We start from the raw sequence: 24,004 nt of genomic DNA, 5'->3' as shown, positions 1-24,004 counted from the left end.
GACACTCACTCTCAGTGCTTTTCAAGGGCAGGGTCAGCTCCTGAAAGTAAGGGCCTCCTTAAATCTGACGACTAATTCCCAAGAGGATTCTGTTCCTTGTAATCAAAGCAGTACAGACCAAAATAGTAAGGGAACAGAAGTCTTAGAAGTAGCTGGAGAATACCTGGTTGTTCTAAATTAATTCTGGATTATAGGACCTAGAAACATTACATCCCAGGCAGGACAAGCTCCATAACTTGTAAGGTCTAGTGAAAAAAAAAGAAAATGTAGGGCCCTTGTTGAAAAACTCTTGAGAACTTCCAGAAAGCAATAGTAGAGCACTAAACCAAACATGGGGACTTTCTGAGTGTGAGGCCCTGTGTGACTACACGGGTCACACACCCAGGAAGCCAGCTCTTCTTCTGGGATATTTGCAAGTGAAATTGCTAATCTTTGAGGAATTGTGGAGAATTGGAGAAGCATGAGAAAATTCAGTTAAAAGTCATTTAAAAATTTTGAAATCCCTGTGACAGCAGCGTGGGTTTCTTATGCATCTTTTTGGCCCAGGGTGTTTATTAAACCCATGGTGAGAACTTAGCAGCAACAATAATATCTAATATTCATCGAGCTCTTATTATGGGCCCATGGCCTGCTACATGGTAAGTATTCCTCTTTGTTGAAGGAATGGATGGATAGGTGAAATTCAGAAACTGGCTAAGGGTTTTATATGAATGATCTCATTTAATCCTTAAGCAACCTCATGAAGTAAATATTATTATTATCCCCACTTTATAGATAAGGAAAATGACACCTGGGGAGTTAAAGCAATTTGCCCAAGGTCACAGGGTTAATTAACCTCTGGGATTGGCATCTGTATTCCTCTGATTTCAAAGTCTAAACCCTTAACCACTCTGCCCATAGTAGGCACTTGGGAATAATTGATTGGTTTTTGTATTATCTTTTGCTATTAACTGGGTCATATGTCTAACAACTTTACTAACCTGACACCAGCAAATAATAATTATTATTCAAAATCTTAGAAATTCCAACTACTAAATACTAACTGTACAAGAGACTCTGATCATATACAGGACATTCTCTCCTTAGGCAGACATATTCACAGACATTTTTTTTTTTCAAAGTAGTTCCCTTTGTTTTATTTTTTAAAAATTAGTTATCTATTTTCTACATATTAGTGTATATATATCAATCTCAATCTGACATTATTTATTTATTTACATTTATTAATTTATTTATTTTTGGCTGCGTTGGGTCTTTGTTGCTGCGTGCAGGCTTTTCTCTAGTTGCGGCGAGCGGGGGCTACTCTTCCTTGCGGTACGCGTGCTTCTCATTGCGGTGGCTTCTCTTGTTGCGGAGCATGGGCTCTAGGTGCGTGGGCTTCGGTAGTTGTGGTGCACGGGCTTACTTGCTCCGTGGCATGTGGGATCTTCCTGGACCAGGGCTCGAACTTGTGTCCCCTGCATTGGCAGGTGGATTCTTAACCACTGCGCCACCAGGGAAGTTCCTCAGACATGTTAAAATTACCTTTCTCCTCTTCTGTCATAGGGCAAGGGGAAATTATTATATCCTGGATATAATATATGATATATTGTATCATGGATACCTACAATCTTACAAATGTGTCATGCTAATTAGAACTCGATAGTCATGAAATTGCATGTAGATAAAATTATGTAGATAAGAAAAAGCTACACATCTGAACCCTTAGTGACAAATTTCAAGGAGTAGAAGTCTTAAAGAAGAAAAATCACTTAAGAATGGAATGTATATGTCGATACTGGTGAAAGCAGATCTACACTTCTCCCATCATTTTATGCAAGGTCCTGTATCCAGTACCAGTCTTGTGAAATCCCCAGGCTGTAGGAGTGTCTCCAAATCTGGGAGCAGCCCAGGACAAGCTTTCTCTCAGGTGGATGCAGCAATCTCTAAGTACCTCAGTGTGCACAGCAGGAGAGCAAACCTCTGAACCTGAGTATATGGTGACTGCTCGGTTCACCACCTATTGGCCATTTTTGCAAAGGAGGCACCATTTCTCTCACAAAAGTAGATTAGTGCAGCAACAGTTAGTAAAAATAAAAAGTAGGAGAGATTAAAAGAAAGAAAGCAGAGAGGAGAGAGAAAATGTAGTATCAGACAGATGCTGGAGAGAACTGTGTGTTCCTTACAAGGGTAAAAAGGGGCAAGAACTGCCTGCCTTGCTCCCCAGTACAGTAACTCTTCAAGGTGTGATGTACCTCAATTGTCCTCCCTTCCCCTCAAAACTCACCTCACATACACAGACATCCACATCATAGTTGTCACTACGAGTGCTGCACCTAGCTTCTACTGGCTCCTGTGCACTGGTAGTGCACATTTCTTCCTAACTCCATGTTCACTGACATCACTTTCGTCGTTTGAAATCAGCCACAGAGTATTTACACCAAAGAAATCAACAAGCACTACAATTTTTTCCTTAGTGTTTTAGTCTGTTTGGGCTGCTATAACAAAATATCACAGACTAGGTGGCTTTTAAACAACAGAATTTTAATTTTTCACAGTTCTGGAAGCTGAAAGTCAGAGATCAGAATCATCGGGTTAGGGTAAGGGCCATCTCCAGGTTGCAGACCTATCATCCTATCCTCAGATGGCAGAAGGGGGCTAGGGAGTTCTCTGGAGTTAAGTAAGTGCCTAGGTGAGGGGTTATGTCTAAATCTGGGGTGAGGTGGGATGGGGACAGGACTATAGCTAAGGAAGCAGCAACAGAATCAATTGCTACTTTTTTTATACAGCAGGTTTTTATTAGTTATCCATTTTATACATATTAGTGTATATATGTCAATCCCAATCTCCCAACCAATTGCTACTTTTGCATACATTCTCCACAAATACAAAAGTCAGGAGCAAGGGCAAATGACTTCTTCCTTGTAATGCCCTCTTTTTCTGGTTAAAGAAAATTTTAGAAATCTTATAGTTCTGTAAGTCTCATAGGACAGAACCAAATCACATGGCCACATCTTGCTATAATGGAGTCTGGGAAAGTATCTGGCAAAGGGGAACAAAATAGCTATAATGGGCTTGGGTTAGGGTAAGTAAAATATGGTGTGTGGGTCAAGTCTAGGCCTTCACCTGCTTTTGTAGAGCCTGCAAGCTAAGAATAATTTTTACATTAAAAAAATATCAGTACAGGGACTTCCCTGGTGGTGCAGTGGTTAAGAATCCACCTGCCAATGCAGGGGACATGGGTTCGAGCCCTGGTCCAGGAAGATCCCACATGCTGTGGAGCAAGTAAGTCTGTGCGCCACAACTACTGAGCCCATGTTCCACAACTACTGAAGCCCGTGCACCCAGAGCCTGTGTTCCACAACAAGAGAAGCCACCGCAACGAGAAGCACATGCACCACACGAAGAGTAGACCCTGCTCGTCGCAAGTAGAGAAAGCCTGCGCACGGCAACGAAGACCCAACACAGCCAAAAATAAATAAATTAAATAAATAAGTAAATAAAAAGAAACTACTACTCTACAATGTGTTTTTTTTAAAAAAAAACAGTACAGATTCATCATGTTAAAATAAGAAAAGTAAGCTTTATATGTCATGCTTTTTTTCCTAGCTTTACTGACATATATTGACACAAATACATTGACACATAATACATACACAAATATATCTCAAATATACTGAGATATAATTGTGTAAGTTTAAGGTTTGCAATACATTTATTTGATACATTTATATATTGCAAAATGATTACACCACAGATAGCCAATACCTCTATCACATTAAATAATTACTATTTCTTTTTGTGGTGAGACTATTTAAGATCTACTCTCTTAGCAACTTCCAATTATATAATATTATTAACTATAATTACCATGCTGTACTTTAGATCCCTAGAACTAATTCATCTTATAACTGGAAATTTGTACCCTCTGACCAATATCTCCCATTTCCCCCACACCCCCAGTCCCCGGTAACCAAAATTTTACTCTCTGTTTCCATGAGTTTGGCTCCTTTAGATTCCACATACAAGTGAGATCATACAGTATTTGTCTTTCTCTGTCTGATTTCTTTCACTTAGCATAATTCCCTCAAGATTCATCCATGTTTTCAGGATTTCCTTCTTTCTCATGGCTAAATAATATTCCATTGTTTACATACACCACAGCTTCTTTATCCATTCATCCTTTCTTTTTTTTTTTTTTTTTTTTTGTGTGTGGTACGCAGGCCTCTCATTGTTGTGGCCTCTCCTGTTGTGGAGCACAGGCTCCAGATGCGCAGGCTCAGCGGCCATGGCTCACGGGCCCGGCTGCTCCACAGCATGTGGGATCCTCCTGGACCGGGGCACGAACCCGTGTCCCCCGCATCAGCAGGCAGACTCTCAACCACTGAGCCACCAGGGAAGCCCTCCATTCATCCTTTGACAGAAACTTAGGTTGTTTCCGTATCTTGGCTATGGTAAATAATGCTTCAATGAACTTGGGAATGCAGATACCTCTTCAAGATCCTGTTTTCATTTCCTGTGTATATATACCCAGCAGTGGGATTGCAGGATCATGTGGTAGTTTTATTTTTAATTTTTTGAGCAACATCCATACTATTTTCCATAGTGGCTGTACTAATTTGCATTCCCACTGACAGTGCACAAATGTTCCCCTTTTTTCCACACCCTCACCAACACTTGTTATCTCTTGTCTTTTTGATAATAGCCATTTGTTTTGCTATTGAGTTATATGAGTTCTTTACATAGTTTGAATATTAACCCCTTATCAGATACGTGATTTGCAAATACATTCTCCCATTCCATAGGTTGCCTTTTCATTTTGTTGAGTGTTTCTTTTGCTCTGCAGAAGCTTTTCAGTTTGATGTAATCCCACTTGTTAATTTTTGCTTTTGTTGCCGTGTTTCTGGTGTCATATCCAAAAAATCATTGCCAAGACCACTGTTGAAGAGATTTTCCCATTTTCTTCTTGGAGTTTTACAGTTTCTGTTCTTATGTTTAAGTCTTTAATCCATTTTGAGTTAATTCTTTTAAGTGGTATAAGATAGGGGTCCAATTTTATTCTTATGCATGTAGTTACCCAGGTTCCCCAGCTTCATTTATTGAAGAGAATATCTTTACCCGTTAAGTTTTCTTGGTTCCCTTGTCAAATATCAGTTGACCATATATTCAAGGGTTTATTTCTAGGCACTTGATTTTGTTGCATTGGTCTATGTGTCCTTTTTAATTTTTTTGTCAGTACCATACTGTTTTGATTACTATAGCTGTGCCATGTAGTTTGAAATCAGAAACTGATGCCTCTAGCTTTGTTCTTTTTTCTCAGGATTGCTTTGGCTATTTGGGATCTTTTGCGGTTTCATACAAATATTAGGATTTTTTTCTATTTTTGTGAAAAAAACAGTTGAAATTTTGATAGGGATTTCATTGAATAACGATAACTTTGGGCAGTATGGATATTTTAACAATATTATTCTAATCCATGAGCATGGCATAATTTTCAATTTGTTTGTGTCTTTTTCATATTCTTTCATCAGAGTTTTGTAGTTTTCAGTATGGATCTTTCACCTTTTTGGTTAAATTTATTCTTAAATACTTTGTTGTTTTTGATATTATTGTGAATGGGATTATTATTATTTTTTGGATGTTTTGTTGTTAGTGTACAGATGCCCAACTGATTCTGTATGTTGATTTTGTATTGTGCAACTTTACTGAATTCACTGATTAGTTCTAACAATTTTTTTGGTGGCATCATTAGGGTTTTCTACATATCAGATCATATCATCTGCAGAAAAAGATAATTTTCCTGCTTCTTTTTTGAGTTGAATGCCTTTTATTTCTTTTTCTTGCCTGATTGCTCTGGCTAGGACTTCCTGTACTATGTTGAATAAGAGTGAAAGTGAGAATTCCTGTCTTGTTCCTGATCATAGAGGAAAAGATTTAATTTTTTGCCATTGAATATAATGTTAGCTGTGGGTTTGTCATACGTGGCCTTTATTATGTTGAGGTATGTTTCTTGTATACCCAACTTGTTGAGCATTTTTTATCATGAAATGTTGTTGTAATTTGTCACTTTTTTCTGCATCCATTGAGATGATCATATGATTTTTATCTTTCATTCTATTAATGTGGTGTATCACATTTATTGATTTATATATGTTGAACTATCCTTGCATCTCAAGGATAAATCCTGATTGATCATGGTGTAAAATCTTTTTATGTGCTGTTGAATTTGGTTTGCTAATATTTTGTTGAGAATTTTTGCATCTATATTCATTACGGATATTGGTCTGTAGTTTTCTTGTAGTGTCCTTACTTATCTGGTTTTGGTATCAGGGTAATGTTGGCCTCATAAAATGTTTGTTAGTGTTCCCTCCTTTTATTTATTTATTTTTAGTGTTCCCACTTTTTTAATTCTTTGGAAGAGTTTGAGAAAAATTGTCATTAATTTTTCTTTAAATGTTTGGGAGAATTTACTAGTAAAACCACCTGGTCCTGGGCTTTTTTGTTTCTTGCAAGTTTTCTGATTACTGATTCAATCTCCTTACTCTTTGGTCTATTCAGATTTTTCTATTTCTTCATGATTCAGTCTTGGTAGGTAGTGGGTTTCTAGGAATTTTTCCATTTTTTAAAATTATCCAGTTTGTTGGTGTATAATTGTTCATAGCAGTCTCTTATGATCTTTTGTATTTCTGTGGTATCAGTTGCAATATTTCCTCTTTCATTTCTGATTTTATTTTATTTATTTATTTTTTTGTGGTACACGGGCCTCTCACTGCTGTGGCCTCTCCCGTTGCGGAGCACAGGCTCTGGACGCGCAGGCCCAGCGGCCATGGCTCACGGGCCCAGCCGCTCTGTGGCATGTGGGATCTTCCCGGACTGGGGCGTGAACCCGTGTCCCCTGCATTGGCAGGTGGACTCTCAACCACTGCGCCACCAGGGAAGCCCCTGATTTTATTTTTTTAACTCTTTTCTTAATTTTTCTTTGTCTAGCTAAAGGTTTTTCAATTTTGTTTATCTTTAAAAAAACAGTTCTTCGTTTTATTAACTTTTCCTATTGTTTTTCTGGTCTCTCATTTATTTCCTTCTGCTAACATTGGGTTTAGTTTGTTCTTCTTTTTCTAGTTCCTTAAAGTGTAAAGTTAGGTTCTTTGATATCCTTCTTTTTTCTTAACGTAGACATTTATTGCTATAAACAAACCCTTTAGAAATGCTTTTGTAACATCCTGTTAGTTTTAGTATGTTTATTTCTAGGGAGGACAGGCAGTGGTGGTGACCAGAGTCAGTGCTGACTACAGAGGGCCAGCTGCAGGTATCTATGTAGTGGTAAGGACCAGTTGCAGATACATATGTAGTGATGGGGGCCAGGGCAGGCAACAAGGGCTGGGGCCAACTATGGATTCACTGACAGCTGTGGGATGCCAGCTGTTGTTGTTTACTACCATGGCTGCTGGGTCTTGCCATGGGTGCATGGCAGTGAAGGCCAGTGATGGGGCCTGGGCCAGGGGCATGCAGATGCCTAGCTGGAGGGGCTCAGCTGCAGGTGAGAGCAGTGGTACAGGCCAGTGACAGAAGACAGGGTCTAATCTGGTCCTACAAGCACCTGCATGGGCTCTGGTCATTGATGTGCTCTCCTGTGGCTGCACAGTCTCCTCCTGGGTATACGTATTGCAATGGAGTCCAGTGACAGGCATCAGGCCAGTGGCATGCAAGTGCACAGCTGGAAGGGCTAACCCTGAATGTACATACAGTGGTGGGGTTCAACTCAGAGGTCTAGACTGGTGTGTTGCATTCGCAGAGCTGCAGAGGCCTGGGCTGAGTTAGTGCAATCCCCCGGCTCTGGTAGGGTAAGAGATGGGGAAGGGAGCAGGGAGGGACTCAGGCAGCTATTGTCAGTGAAGATGAGTATCTGTGGGGTGAAAGCTGATGACATCTTCAGGGCTCCTCAGTGGCTGTTTGGGCCATTGGTTTCTTCTGTGGCCAAATCTGTCAGGTTTATCTGCAAAGCTGGTCACTTTGAACTGTAATTGCTCTAGCTGTATGGCTGCTACTGGTAGCCCTTGCTTTTCTTCCTTGTTTCTAGCCATCTCTATATGTCTCATCTTTGCAGGTCTGGGTTGGGTGAATCTAAAGTGGGATGTTTGTGCAGTGTCCCAAAAGGCTGGGGATGCTAGTTACTCACCTTACTCTTCCTTTCCTGCTGAAGCAAACTCTTTCTAGTTGGGAATTTTCTCCTTGGCATTGAGCCATGCTGGCTTGGGGGATGGGATGAAGCAGGCAGAGTTAAGCTGTTTTCCCTCTTTTCTTGCAGTTGTTTTCAGTTGTTTCCACTGTGTTGCTGAAATTGTTTTATGTTTTTTTTTTTCTTTTTTGGTCGTGCTATGCAGCTTGTGGGATCTTAGTTCCCCCACCAGGGATTGAACCCAGGCCCTCAGCAATGAAAGCACAGAGTCCTAACCACTAGACTGCCAGGGAGTTCCCTGTTGCTGAAGTTTCTTAGGTGGACCTCAGAGCTCTCCCAGAACTGTTTTTGTTTGTGGATAACTGTCTAACTGTTGATCTCTGTGGGAGGAGGGAGGCTGAGGTCTCCTATCGAACCATTTTTTTGACGTCACTCACCTTTTATGTCATGCTTTTAAAGGCACAATGGATGTGGATTATTTTGCTTTCAAAATAGTTGACAAAGTATGTGTTTATTGTACAGTCACTATACCTGTGTGAAAAGATTACATTATATAATGACATTCCCAGGTTCCTCACAATGTTCCCAACTCACAGGAAATCAATGATCAGAAAAATATGCATATTTAAAATGAAACATATCACAGCAGAATTTCTCCACAAAAATAAAAATGAAAAAATTGCAACCATAGTAAATTTCTGAGTGGCTCATTTGTTAGTCGAGCAATGAAAGCCGTTTACTGATGGTGAGTTAATTAAGTCATGTTTGATTGCAGCAGCTAAAGACGTATTTCTGGAGAAAATAAACTTGTTTAAGACTAGTAGCCTTTCACTGAGAACAGTTCCTTGAAGAGTTGAGGACACTGGGAGCAACATCAATAGTTAATTAAAAAACAAAGTATTAAATGATTTCCACAGGTTTTCCTTGTCTCTTGATGAGTTGACAGATGTTACTAATACCCTTCAGTACATTGTTTATTCAAGGAGTCAATGCTGAGTTTGACTGAAGAATCAGCCTCTATAAATTGTCAGCATGGAACAACTATAGATGAGAATATTTTCAAAGAAGTTGAGAAAGCTTTAATTCAGTACAACCTGAAGGGGAATCTGCTGAGTTCCAAATGATGGTGATAAAAATATGTGTGGAGCAGAGAAGGCTTACCTGAACAAATTTATAAAGCTTGTGAAATGATAGGTGTTTAAAGCCTGTGGTTAATCATTGTGTTATTCATCAGTGGGTCATCTGCAGAAAGTTTTTCAATTTCTGGTGCTTTTGAACCAGTAGCCTCCACGTTAACCTTCATTTACTCTGGTGAACTTAACAATCATCAGTTTTGTGAACTTTTGTCAAAAATAGAAGCTGAATATTTTGCCTTGCCCTACCATACAGCAGTTTGATGGCTTAGCAGTGGTAGTTTTTGTTTTGTTTTGTTTTGCGGTACGCGGGCCTCTCACTGTTGTGGCCTCTCCCGTTGAGGAGCACAGGCTCCAGACGCGCAGGCTCAGCGGCTATGGCTGACAGGCCCAGCCGCTCTGCGGCATGTGGGATCTTCCCGGAGTGGGGCACGAACCCGTATTCCCTGCATCGGCAGGCGTACTCTAAACCACTGCACCACCAGGGGAGCCCAGCAGTGGCAGTTTTAACGCAATTTTTGAACTCAGGCCTGAGACTGAATTTTTTGAAATGAGAACTTCCCTCGAACACTTTCATTGAACACTGACTGGTTTTGAAAATTCACTTTTGCTGCAGACTTGGTCAATTTCTCAGTATAAAATTACAAGGCAGACAGTGCCCATATGCAAATGTAATGCTGTGGGAAAGTAATTTTAAGAACAACTGATGCTGTTTGAATCACAAGTAATGTCAAGCTGTTTAATATACTTCCTGTGCTGTCAAAGTTTTAAAAAGAAGCAAATTCTTCATTCCCACAAAAATTTGCAGGAGATATATTCTCTACGCTCAAACTACAGTTCCAAAAGTGTTTTTGGATCTTAATGCATGTAGAAAGGAAATTTCCATATTTCAAAATCCATGTAACTTTGCAGCTGAGTATCTTCCACCTAACCTTCAATTGGAAGTGATTAATCTGCAATATAATGACATGGTAATTGGCAAATATCAAGAGAAAAACCTAACAGAATTCTGTAAATTACTTCCAAGTGATAAATATGCTCAATTAAAATCATACTCTCATAGATTGATATCAGTATTTGGCCATATCTATCTGTGTAAAAGGTGTTTTCAAAGATGAAATGCATAAAATCACATCATAGATCAGCATTAACAGATGAATATTTGGAACTGATTTTGATGACAGGGAATACAAACTTTGAATCCCAATTAAATGAACTATTATCTTCCAACAAAGAATTCCATTCTTCTCATTAGTAGACCTGAATTACAAATGACTGTGCTCAATTATCATTACACTTTGGATTTCATCAATAAAAGTTTTGTGGAAATTTGTTTTCTCCCTTTTAATTTAAGTTTCTATATAATATCCTCAATTTTGCTTCTTGGTTCACAAACCTAAAATATTTACTTTCTGGCTCATTACAGAAAAAATTTGCTGACCTCTGGTTTTAATCAATCCTGTTCTATCCCCTGGGGCTGGAAACACGGCTGGGTCAAATAAAAATTGGTATTATTTTAACATGGGAATTCCATCAAAATAATGTATCTTGATATTAGCAAGGATCTGATGGTGTCATATGAGTAAGAAAAGTGATTGGTTACAGTTAATACGGATACATGGCTACATCATCCCTACTGCTCCAGCTGACACTGAGCAAGCCACCAGACATGAGGTGGCTGAGGCTATTCTAGAGCAGCCAAGCTGCCAGGTGACTGCAGACACATAAGGAGACTCAGGAGGAACCAGCAAAAGCCAGCCTATATCAGAAGAATTGCCTAAGTAACCCACAGGATCCTGAAAATGAATAAATGTTTCTCTTTTTGTTTGTTTGTTTTTATTTTTTTAGGTAGCCTGTCTTTTTATTAGCACCATTTGCTTGTGCTCATCTATTGTACCCCTTTTAAAAAGACCTATTTCTTTTGCTTTGTTTAAAAAAAAATCCCAATTTCCCAACACCTTAGTGTGATGAAATGTTCCAGGATTAAGTTATGTAATTGCATTGCAAAATAATAATGCATCTACCTTTCAGCAGCCTTATGTAAGCCATTATTTGATTTTACCTACTCAGATTTAACAGCTCTGCAACGCACAACAACCCTTTATGTGACTTCATGGGATGCCCTGAAAAGGGCTCTTTTTTTCAATGTTGAGGTATGGCAGATCCTGTACTCTCAGCCACCAAAGCCCTAAAGTACATCCCTGGGGTTTGAGCTTGTAGACCACCATGGCTGTGACTGCTTTGGGCTTGGCATACTCTGTGTAGGTGACTGTATCCTGGATCATGTTCATCAGAAAGACTTGGAGCACCCTGCCGGTCTCCCCTTGGAAGAGGCTAGAGATAGGCTTAATGCCTCCATGCTGTGACAGACACTGGATGGCAGGCTTCCTGATCCCCAGGTTTTTGCACAGCATTTTTCCATGGTGCTTGGCCCCTTCCTTCCCTGGGCCTTTTCCACCCTTACCATGACTAGACATGGTTGCTTTCGCAATATAATCATTTGTGATTTTAAGCCTCTAAGTTCTGGGGTGGTTTGTTACACAGCAAAAGCTAACTGTTGTAGGTAATCAAGGTACGATTGATTGAGAGATATCTTCTTTTTGCCCCTTCACTGTGCCCCAGGAGATGGACCTATATGAACAGCATCATTGGGTTCCCTTGTGTCAGAAGGTCAGAAAGAGAGAGGAGAATGAGGGAGGTCAAAGTATTAACTCCTGGGCTCTCCTCTCCCTGTTGGGTCACTTTGGACTGGCTTTGTTCCTTGAGCAAAGCTCCCAATTCCTGTCAGGTAGTCCCTATGTACACAGCCTTCTCCATGTTTGGTAACTACTCCTTATTCTTGCCCCTTTAGGCTCAGAGGTGATTTTAGGGGCCTCAATGTTCCTGAGTTTCTCTTGTGATCTCTTTATTCCATGCCCACACTTTTGTTTATAGTCCCTTATTAAATGCTTCTCCATTTTCTTAATTTGATTGTGCCATATGTTTCCTGCTGGGACCCTGACTGAGAGAGTAGGCCTTATCCAGGAGGCAATATCTCAGCAAAGGCTTGAATGATTCAATGGAATGAGTCATAAGAATATGTGGGGGGAAGTGCCAAGATCCTGCAGCAGCAAGTAAGCAGGGTGAGTGGAGTGGAGTGGGCTGGGGTGAGTGTAGAAGGCAAGGTCAAAGATAAACAGGCAGTGTGTGTGTGTGTGTGTGTGTGTGTGTGTGTGTGTGTGTGTGTGTGTGTGTGTGTGTGTGTGTGTGTTGGGGATGGAGGTTCATGGTACAGGAAGCCAGATCATGTATAGTTTGTTCATCTTTGTAAGTGCTTTGGCTTCTCCTCTAAAAGAAATGGGGAGCCATTGGAGCCATCTACCCACATCTAATTAAGTCTAATAAGACTACTTTCTGTTATGTGTCGACTGTGGAGCCCTGTGATTCAGTTCTGAATTTCTCCTCCCAGTTTCGTTCCTGCTGATGAATGTGTGGGCGTGTTGAGCTAGCCCAGCATGCTTGGGCCTGAGTTCAAGGGTTTGTGCCTTTCCTGATGCTGTGGGGGACATGACCTTCTCTTACAGTACAGGATTCACACTACAGTGTCTTTTTTTGTTAGCATATTCTTTTCAGTTCAGTTAATGATTTGGGAGTGGACACATTTTTCTTACTCTCTTTCTTTTTTTGTTGTTGTTAAAGTCAATAGGCCCTTCTATACTGACTTCAAAAAGTGTACTTATCTAAAGGGTCTGGTACAATAGAGAACTAACTGCTTAACTACTTCAGGGGTAATAATACAAGGAGTTTAACAGAGAAATGCTGTCTGCTTGCTTATCTCTGCAAGACGGTGGTTTGTCCTGAATATTTAAAAGGCAAAGAGTTCATTTGCATGTATTGCATGTAGGATCTAAGCCTATCCAGAAAATAATATACAGATTTGAAGTCTGTTTTGATCCTTCAATTGAAATTTCCATCTGAGCTAGGGCTTCTGGTATTGCCTAGACCACCCTCTGCAGGTTACATGAATGAAGTTGATTCTTCTCCCATGGCCCCCATCTGCGTCCAGTCTCTCCCTGCTGTTTCTCAAAAATTCTCCCCAGGCTGACTCTCAGGGAATATAGACTCCACATATCTATATCAGATATGGGTGTGCCTTACTCAGTCCAGCTGATTTTTCCTAGGTCTTACCCCAATCAAAATGTCACTCCATACAGTAGCTGTATTCCCTCAGGCCCCATTCTTTGCTTTCAGCTCAGAAGGAAACCAAGCTACTTAGCTAATCTGATTAATTAAGTAGGCAGGAGACTTCTCTTCCTGGCTCACAACACAGCTGGCCTATCAGCACCAGTTCTAATCTTTGTCGTCTAACCTTGACCCTGATTTCTTTTTAAATTTGTTATTATTATTTTCAAACATTTCTAGCCCTCCACATGAAATGGGCTGTTACAATGGGTATGCAGTAGAAAGAGAACTGGACTTTGTCCCTCTGCAATCTTAATTGCCCTCGCCAGCAAATGACAGTTAAACTAAATCAGGAAAACATCAAAAAATTTTGAGAATCAACACAGGACTTTAACGTCGTTAAAGTAAACAAAACTCCCAACAATTTAACCTACTAATTATTAGGAGAGAACTTTTTTTTTTTAACATTTAAAATTTTTTTTAGCATTTAGCTCTCTTTGTATTTACTTTTTCTTTTTTTAAATTAATTTTTATTGGAGTATGGTTGCTTTACAATGTTGTGTTAGCCTCCACTGCACAACAAAATGAATCAACCATCCATACACATACAGATATCCCCTCCCTTTTGGACTTCCCTTCCATTTAGGTTACCACAGTGCATTAGGTAGAGTTCCCTGTGCTATACAGTATATTCCCAAAGAGAGAATATTTTTAACAGAAAAAATCAAAGCATAACCTCAAAAAGAACAGTCCTTTACACTGAATAAATTTATTTTTATGAAAACTTAATACATTGTCTTTATTTTTCATTTCAGCACTTAGTTAAAACTTTGTCATAGACTGGCAGCTTCTGACATCCTTTCTGGTTCTAAAAGTCTATACCTCTAGTCTTGTACAAATAAATCTACAGGATGAGCTGGCTCCTTGAGGCTCTGGATTGTGTATTTCATCTTGATAGCTCTCATTTCTAGCACAGTGCCAGGTATAGCAATAGATTAAATAAATTAATAGATGGAACAATCCTTGCTGAACTACAGTCATGTATGGAAGGAGTACATCCCAGAAGTAGGGTGAGTATATCCCAGAAGAGGGTGGGCCCTTGTGCTTCCAGCCTAGCCCAAGATCTGCAGCAAGTTGTTGTCAGTTTTAGGCTGTTGGTTTAACAGCGTAAATCCCTCAATCCTGCCCAAAATCAGAATCTAGGGGAAGTGTCAAAAGTGAAAAATCACAGACTCACCATCTTTCTTTAAATGGGCGAAGTTTCCCCAAACACTGCTAGAACCAGACTTTCTATAACAGATGCAGTACATTTATTTATTGAGAGCCAGAGTGCCTCTTGATTAAGATGCTTTACTCCTTGGGCCTAATTTTCATTATTTATAAAATGTGTGTAGTAACTGTGCCTGCTTCATAAAGTTAGATTAAATGAGTTGACACACACTGAAAGGTGCTGTTCACATAGTTAAATGTTCAGTTGTAACTTTGACTCATGTATCTAAAAAAATAAGGAAATAGAAAAAGAATTTTTAAAAAGAATTAAAATAGTCCTAAAAGAAGTGCTGTTGTATTTGGAATTATTAAGGCTGAAGAGGGAGGACTTCACTGGTGGTGCAGTGGTTAAGAATCTGCCTGCCAATGCAGGGGACACGGTTTCGACCCCCTGGTCTGGGAAGATCCCATATGCCGAGGAGCAACTAAGCCCGTGCGCCACAACTATGGAGCCTGCGCTCTAGAGCCCACGAGCCACAACTACTAAAGCCTGTGCTCTAGGGGCTGCATGTCGCAACTACTGAGCCCACGTGCTGCAAGTATTGACACTCGCAACTAAGCCCGTGCGCCACAACTATGGAGCCTGCGCTCTAGAGCCCACGAGCCACAACTACTAAAGCCTGTGCTCTAGGGGCTGCATGTCGCAACTACTGAGCCCACGTGCTGCAAGTATTGACACTCACACGCCTAGAGCCCGTGCTCGGCAACAAGAGAAGCCACTGCAATGAGAATCCCACGCACCGCAACGAAGAGTAGCCCCCGCTCGCTGCAACTAGAGAAAGTCCACATGCAGCCAAGACCTAACGCAGCCAAAGTCCATAAAATCAAGAAGGCAATTATAAACCTTATAACACTCCTATCTCTCAAAGGGTAACAGATTGAATATATAGTAGGTTCAAAATTAATTTAGATAAATTCTTACAGAATAAATGCATATTAGATTATTGAGAGAACTGAAGATGGTCTGTGGTATATAATTACTTTTCTGAAGTGGAGTATAGGAAACCAAATCTTTCTTACAAATGAGAAGTAGAACTTGTCAGCACATTAAAAACACTTTGGAAACTTAGAAAAATACCAATGCCAAGGCCCCACAGCAGAGCTATTAAAACAATCTCTAGAAATGGGGCTCAGCTACTGGTATTTTAAAAAAACCTCCCCAAATGCTTGTAAAGGTGCACTAGGGTTTAGAAACTGATGGGTAAGTCAGGTTCTCTAGAGCAACTTGTCTTAACTATTTCATCTTGTATATAATTTTCACTTTTGCCATCCACAATCAGAATTCCATTTTGTCATAACCTCATCTTTTTTTCCTTCTGCCTCTTTTAGCTTCTGTTCCATGGTGCCAGATATCTTAGAGCCTTCTTATGAAAATGCGTGTTCATGCTGGGTGGACACTCAATAAGTATTAGACAAAAATAATAACAACAATAAAAGTAACAATTATGGGCGCCAGTTCTCCCCAGATTAAATCAACAGAAATGCCTGGGCCAGGACGACCTGCAGGACTACCCAACAGGTGGATAATGTCATTGTAGCATTAAGAACTGCAATGTTCTGTGCTAGCCAAGTGAAGTAAAGATACCAAGCAGAAGCTAGAAGAACGAACCGCAAGTCTGCCGTCTGTATTAAAATTTCTGAATCCTAATGTTATCGGTATTACTTTTTTCCCGGGAAACAAAATCTCCAAATGCCAAGAAGCTGCTTTGCACCGCCAAAAGCTGCATAGGGGCAGGCTGCCAACAAGACCATCCGGACACGCTGCAGTGGCGTCTCCAGGCGGGTTCCTTTAAACTGCCTTCCCTTGGGCCAACTCCCCACTGCGGCGCAGCCCCACAGCCAACACTTGCACGCGCCGCCCTACCTGCCCCCAGGCGGCTGCAGAGCCGAGCTTCTCCGCCCACGCTGCCTTCTAGCCGCAGTGCGCGGCCTTGGCCTTGAACGTGCGTGCGCGCGAGCGAGGGTGGGCGGGCCGAACTTCGAGGAGGCGGGGCAGGCCCTTGCCGTCTGCAGTCCATTGGCTGTCTCCCCGTAGTCCCCGCCCCCAGGCGTTCGAGACGGCGGGGCGGGCCACGTCAGGCAGCCGGCGTGGGGCTGAGCTTGTGGCAGAAGGAAGGTAAGCTATGCGGGTGGCAGGCGGCTGGCTGCGGGCCGCTACCTCCAGCACAGAGGCCGCCGGATCGCACTCGCCGGTGGCCTGGCTCAGCTTGCTGGGAGGGAGGCTGAGGCCCTGTGGGCCTGGAGCTCTGATGGGAGATGGGGCAGTGGAGCATGTGGAGGCAGGGCCGCGTCGCGGTGTTGGCGGCCAGGAAGGGGACTGGTCTTGCCGTTTGCCCTCGTCCTGTCCTGTCTGGATTCTGAACTCCTGAAGGACTAGGCCTTGTACGTTAGAGAGCTCTCGGATGCCTGGGTGGAGCCGGCTCTGGTGCCTGCGGTGGGGCTCAGCGGGATCCCGACACGGAAACAGGTCGGCGCGATCTTTGCATGCCTTCCTGCAGCAGGTTGCCGTCGTCCCACTCTCCCCCGACCGATTCCCTACTCGAAGGCAGCCCAGGGGATTCCAGCTTTGTCCTGCTCGTCCTGGGGTGACTGTCTCCTCCTAATTTCCAGTGACTCACTTAGATCCTGTCCACTTTAATGCAAAGGCTTATGGGTGAGCAGGGCCTGTTTTCAGACCTCCTGGTTCTCTGGCTCTGTCCTCATTTGCAGGAATTCCCTGAAGAAACAGTATATATCTCTATCTCTCTATATATATCACATACATGTATGAATGTATGTTTTGAAATGTCTGCAACAGCTATACAAAGATTTGCAGAGACTTGCAGCTGTGTTGCACCTACTCTCCATGAGTTTTAATTTCAGCCACGGCATCCTGATCCCTCAGTTTAGTTTCTGAATTTGGAGCTTCTAAAATCAATGAAATCGTGCTATCAAGTATCATGCAATCAATCATTCATCTATTCAACACTCTTTTGATGTGTTCCTTCATGGTCAGGGTCTTAATGGGCATTCCCTGTCTTTTTCTTCCAGTTTATCTGCCAGTTTTATTGTCTAGATTTGATGATTCAATTTCAGGTTCTAGATTTAGGCACAGAAGCTTATGATCCTGTATCATAAGCTATAGCTCTTCTGGGACCTCATTCAGTTTTCCTTACTTTCACCTCTGGTAAGCCTCAAACCATGATGGCCTTGAGGCATAATCCTGCTAAGTATCGCTAAAGACCCTAGGTCTCAGGCACCTATCCATAAAATGAGGTGAAATAGAAATATTTAGTAATATTGAGATGTTCAAGGACAGGATGGGCAGATTGCATGCTTACTGAACTGTGTTAACAGTTGAGAAGTGACCATTTAAAAAACCCTGGATATATTTTAAGATTATATGTTTTACTCTTCCTGAATCTGTCCATATTGACTTTTTGACTAGCAAGCAATTGCATGTTTACAATTTTGATTCACATCCGATTCCTGCAACTCAAAGCACTATGACTCATCTAAATTTTGAAATGTAATAATCAGGAGCTTTTTAATGTTACATTTAAAGATATGATATAAAAACATTGGATAAGAATGCAATTTTTGAAGCATTTTTACTTGCTTTAGTAGATTAGTAGTAACTAAAACCTCTGCCTTGGTTATTTGCTTACTTGGTTAATATTAGGTAGTTGTCATCACCTGGCTAATGTCTTTCAGTATCATGTCTTTGTTAACATTTATTTTATCAACCTAAAATTTACTGAATTTTAATTGATTGCTGTCTCCAGTTGAGAATTGATAACCAAAAGGTAAATAAATCATTAGTTTGAGAACAAAAATGCCCATAGATATGTAACAATAGTTTTCCATTTGTTGATTGATTGATGGTACTTATTAAGTAATTCGTTTGGCCTTCCTGCAGGTGTTAAATTTCTAGAATAGTTTTTCTGAGACATAATATTCATAGCCTTTTGATACTTTTTGACTATTGTTCACAAACCATTAGGTGAATTAAATTAAACCCCTATATCACTATTAGGGTTTGGAGAATTTAAGAAAGTTGAACTTTAAAAAATTTTGCTTTTGCTAGATCTTTCTTATTCTAGAAATGGAGCAGATTAAGATGGGAAGACCGAGGAGAAATGCTAGAGCTGAGGAAAAAAATCTAAGTGGAGTCTTCTGGTTTAAAATTTGGGGAGACTCAGGGTATTCAGGTGTATATGAAAATATCTGTGTGAAGGAAAAAATATTAAAATTTCGGGAGAAAAACACAATGAAAAGTGAAATTATAACTATATTTGGAAGAAATGTAAGGAAATAGTAGTTTCAGGATTATTTATGGTTCTATAGCAAAACCTGATCTTAATATTTCTTGATTGATGACAATGAGCTCAGTTTATCTGAAAAAAGAAACCTGGGTGATAATTTAAACTTTGATCAGGTGGGCAATAGATGTTTCTTTAGGAGATGTGAAATCTATAAGTATTATATATTTTTAAAAGTACTAAAGATCTGGAGATGAGCAATATAATACAATATGATATAGTTATATAAGTATAATATAAATCTTTGATTCACAATTAGTGATAAATTGTTTGGAGGTTGTGTGTACTATTTCCACACGATAGGAAACAAATTTGCTAAGCTAATAGGACAAGGGATGTTTGTCATTTTTCTCCCATTTCAATTATTTGAAACAGATTTTTCAAGCAATGTGGAAGATCCCATCTCTTTTCAAACAATAGATTGAACATTGTTGTTTTTATAAATTGGGTCCACCAAGTACTTCTGGCCTCATAATTTTTTGTTTGTTTGTTTGTTTTTTTTCGGTACGTGGGCCTCTCACTGTTGTGGCCTCTCCGGTTGCAGAGCACAGGCTCCGGACGTGCAGGCTCAGCGGCCATGGCTCACCGGCCTAGCTGCTCCCCAGCATGTGGGATCTTCTCGGACCGGGGCATGAACCTGTGTCCCCTGCACTGGCAGGCGGATTCTCATCCACTGCGCCACCAGGGAAGCCCTGGCCTCATAATTTTTTAACCTGTTCCAAGCCACATTGGGAGTAATATAATTGCATTTACGATTTAAAAATTTTGTTAATTTATATTGGCTTTCATTCAGTTAGCCTGAGTTACTTTAGTTTTGTATATTTGGAAGACATTTCAAAAGCTATGACATTAAATACTGTAAAATTTTACATTGTTCATGAAGGGAAAACATTTCTTTAGGCCCAAGGAAGTTGAGAACTCGAACTGCATAGATAAATTTGTTATTATTTATTTAAAGATTCATGATTTCACTTACTGGGGACCAGTGACACATTCCACACAAGCTTCTAACCTGAAGATTTCAGTTCTTTCTGTTGTTTTAGAATATATCTTCTAATCTCTTTCGGTCAGATAAAGTGACTGCTCATTTGGCTGATAAGCGTGTTGAACAAATGTTATAATTGTGAATGTTGAACTATAGTTTTGTTATGAGGTTTTCTGGCTGTCAGGGTGTATCTTCCCTCCTCTTTTGACAAACCTTTTTCTTTGGCCTTGCTGCTCTCAGAATTTACTTTGAATTTTACTCTATTTAACAATCATTGAACTGGTTGATTTATGCGATCAGACCTTCAGGTTTTAGCATATGCTGTTAGGACAAAACATGGAGGGAGTGGAGGAAACTTTATGAAAGTTGTTTTGAATTGCTGAAACGTAAATAAATGGAATTTTTACAGATTTATACGTGTTAAAGATATTGTATTCATTATTTATTTTTTCACTCAGTAAAGACAGAGCATTTGCTCTGGTCCCAAGTCCCTAACTTTTCTTCAGGAGTTTATAGTATTGCTTGGAAGCCACAGACAAGGCCAAAATACAATGAGATAAATATTATAATTAGATGTATGCATTGAGTATAGTGGGGAATAGAGGAAAACTGTGTGAGTGTGAGATTTTAGGACATTCAGAAGAGGCTTTCTGGAGGCATTTTCATCTGAACTGAATTTTGAGAGCAAGTAGGGATTGTTTGGTGAGGATGGTGGATAAGGCATTGTAGGCACAAGAAAGAACTAAGGCCAAATGAACAAGTTAGGGACAAAACACAGACTTTAAAAACAAACAAATAAACAAACAGACTTTAAAGTGTTAAGGAGGGAATAGAGAGATGAGGTTTAATAAGTAAACAGACACCAAATAATAAAAGGCCCTCTTCCCCACCATGTTAAAGGTTTTGAACATTATCCTTCAGGCTGTGGTGGTCCTTGGGGAAGAGATTTTAAGTGGAGGAAAGTTAAGATCAGTTTTATGTGGCAATGTGCAGAATGAATTGTAGTGGAGTAAGGCCCAATTGTGAAGGCAAGATATGATAGAACTCCAAATTATGCAGTGGGGCTTGAGGATAGGATGGATGCAAGGTGTATTAAGATGGTGAAGTTGGTGCCCACTTGGATATGCGGGATGAGGAGAAGGTAGAGTCAAGGATGCCTCCTAGGTTTATGACTTCCTAAGATAGGAATCACATGAGGATTATCACATGTATGGAAGAATAAGATCAGTCTTGAACATGCCTTTAGGTCACACAATTGGTGCTATTCAGTGGGCAGTGGGCCACATTCGTCTGGAGATGAGGAAAGGGATTCTAGGTAATCTAGAGATTAAAATGTTATTGACATATAAGTGATAGTGAAAACAGTGTTGAGATTGGATGTGATACCTAAGACAGAGTTTGTGGAATAAGAAAGAATAAAACAGAAGAGGAACTCTGGGAAGCACCACCATATAAGGAAGATGATCCAATGAAAAAGACTGAGAAAGAACAGCCTAATGACAGTGGAGCTCTAGAAGACAAGGAGGGAGAGAATTTGAGAAGGCGAGAATTGTCAGCTGTCAGATGCCATCAGGAATGGAAGAAAGAGCTGACTAGAGATTTTGGGAAAGTTTACCAGTTAGGCAAGGAGCATTCATTTGTAGTGACACTAGTTCATATAATTGTGTGACTTTCTATAGCAAAATTCAGTAGAACTAGAGATTATGAATAGTTGGAATGATCCAGTATTGGGATTTTGTAATGTACCTATGGTAGGAATGCAAGGGAATTCAAGGTATTAACAAGATGGTGGTTGAAGTGATGGAATGTGAGGTTTAGACTGGATAGAGGTGATGACCAGGCCAGGAGCAGGCTGAAAGATTGAGAGAAAATAATTGGTTCAAGGGATTAGAAGACAGAATGAAGTAAATATACACGTGTAGGTAGGTCTAAGGGAGATAGCTGATAGGATAGAAGTACTCTGTATTCTGAGTAGAATATTGGGGTTTTAGATTTTTAGAGTGCTGATGGAGTGTAGGGTTTGGCCATGGATGAAATGGAGGTGACATGAAGGTGTTCAAGAACAATGAGACTGGTGTGTTGGATGAATGACTCACCTGGACGTTGACCCCAGATGATTGTGTACCAAGGGTGGAGAGAGATACTATGAGATAGGCCATGGTTTCTGAGGTTTTAGATTGCCAGTGGTAGTGATCAGTATACATGAGAGATGAAGATACCTGGATATGCACCCTCAGAGGTGTGGGGTAGATGGTATGGAAATATTCTTCTGAGCCTTGGAGCTTGGCAGGATGATTAGCCTTCACTGAAGTGGCCAGCAAAGAAGAAAAGTCTAGTTTTTGTAGGCCTAAGAGGTGGGGGAAGCATCTAATGAAGAGGCTGAGCATCTAATAACAAAACTCATTGACCATGGTATCCGAGTCCAAAAGGTTGGGACTGTTTAGTGTTTAGTGAGGAGGAAGGCTGGTTAGAAAAAAGTTAGATTTGGGTGTGAGGATGACAGTTTTTCTGAAGCGCATGGCTGGCTTTGAAGTTAAAAATAGTAGTTTGGATTTTAAGTTTTGATGAAGCCTCCTGTTATCAACTTTATCCATCAAATAATTACAGTTTCAGTAGTAGGATAGCAGGTATAGGACTAGTTCCAAATTTAAAAATAACATATATCTCCAATGAATATTTATGTTACGAGAAAGGAGAGGGTTTTTGCTTTTTGCACCTCTTTTTGACCTTTGGACTTCCAAAATATTTTGGCAAATACAGTTGACCCTTGAACAACATGGGTTTGAACTGAGAGGATCCACTTATACTTGGATTTTTTTCAATAAATATGTGCTACAGTACTACACGATCCATAGTTGGTTGGATCCATGCATGTGGAACCGTGGGTAGGGAGGGCCGACTGTAAAGCCGTTTGTGAGTTTTCCACTCCAGGGAGGGTCAGCGCCCCTCAGTGCCACATTGTTCAAGAGTCAGCTGTACTTCTCATCACATGTGACAACTCCCATCTATTAGGATGCCTGGAAGGTTATGTTGAGCGTTTTTAGGTAGGCTCTGGTCTCGGAGGTGTGAAAAATGCCTTGATAACTGATGACAGTTGCCATGGAAGTGGGAGGTGGGTGTACCTGATTTCCCTCCTATTATTTTAGGACTGAGAGTCTTGTGGAATAGTCTCTGTGTTTCTAAGGAGAATTCCTCACTCATGCACGAAGATTCCTTTCACCTACTCCAGGATTTGGCTCCAGTGTCTCTCCTGCAAGATTACATTTTCTCTCATTACTGGATTATTCCCTTCAGTATCTAAACATGCTGTTATTTCTCCTACCTTAAAATAATTACTCTTTCTTGACCCCATTTCCTCCTTATGCCACCACACAACTTCCCTTTATGGCAAAACTTATGTGTCCAATTACTTCCTCCCATTTGTTATTAAACTCACTTTCATCAGACTTTCTCCCTTGCTACTCTAAAAAAAAATTGCTTTCCTCAGTCACTAATGACTTTCATTTTGCTAACTCCAAAGATCTGTTTTTAATCCTCATCTTTTACTTGACAGATCATTTTCCCAACTTTATTGACATATGATTGACACATAACTTTGTGTAAGTTTAAGGTACAGCATGTTGATTTGATACATTTAGAAGTTGCAAAATGCTTTACACCATAGTATGAGCCACCACCTGTATCCTGTCACATAGTTACCATTTCCTATCAGCAGTTTTGGAAACAGTTGATCACTCTCTGCTTCTTGAAACACTCTCTTCCCTTAGTATCAAAGATACTACGGTTACTGGTTTTCCTCCTACCCCTCTGCTCCTTTTCAATTCCTTTACTGGTTCTTTCTTATCTCTCTGACCTCTCAACATTGAAGAGCTCCTGGGCTCAGTCCTCATGGTCCTAAATACTAGCTTTAAATACTAATAATACCCTATTAGCCCCCCAATTTATATATATATATATATATATATATATATATATTTATTTATTTATTTATATATATATT

The 24,004-nt window shown here is 40.3% G+C and overlaps 1 protein-coding gene, 1 long non-coding RNA gene and 1 pseudogene across 4 annotated transcripts in view; 1 reads left to right on the top strand and 2 right to left on the bottom strand.

Annotated features, from left to right (window-relative positions):
- The window catches only part of LOC136794762 (uncharacterized), a 59,142-nt gene extending 42,485 nt beyond the window's left edge, over nt 1-16,657 (bottom strand). Inside the window, exon 1 of the long non-coding RNA XR_010841963.1 lies at nt 16,583-16,657. This is a non-coding gene — a long non-coding RNA (uncharacterized lncRNA). The remainder of the gene's footprint in view (nt 1-16,582) is intronic.
- On the bottom strand, nt 11,462-11,765 carry LOC131761607 (histone H4-like; annotated as a pseudogene).
- A 122-nt stretch (nt 16,658-16,779) lies between the features above and the next one.
- The window catches only part of FOCAD (focadhesin), a 326,170-nt gene continuing 318,945 nt past the window's right edge, over nt 16,780-24,004 (top strand). For 2 of the 3 annotated variants that reach the window (XM_067041424.1, XM_067041423.1), the window contains exon 1: nt 16,780-16,834. The gene's annotated coding sequence lies outside the window, so the exon portion shown is untranslated. Of the gene's footprint in view, nt 16,835-17,101; nt 17,186-24,004 lie in introns of those variants that run through there. The other variant, XM_059072505.2, reaches the window with a different exon arrangement.

The sequence above is a fragment of the Kogia breviceps genome, chromosome 8 (genome assembly GCF_026419965.1).
Source record: "Kogia breviceps isolate mKogBre1 chromosome 8, mKogBre1 haplotype 1, whole genome shotgun sequence".
Classification (NCBI taxonomy): Eukaryota; Metazoa; Chordata; class Mammalia; order Artiodactyla; family Physeteridae; genus Kogia; species Kogia breviceps.
This window is presented reverse-complemented; position numbering and strand designations above follow the sequence as displayed.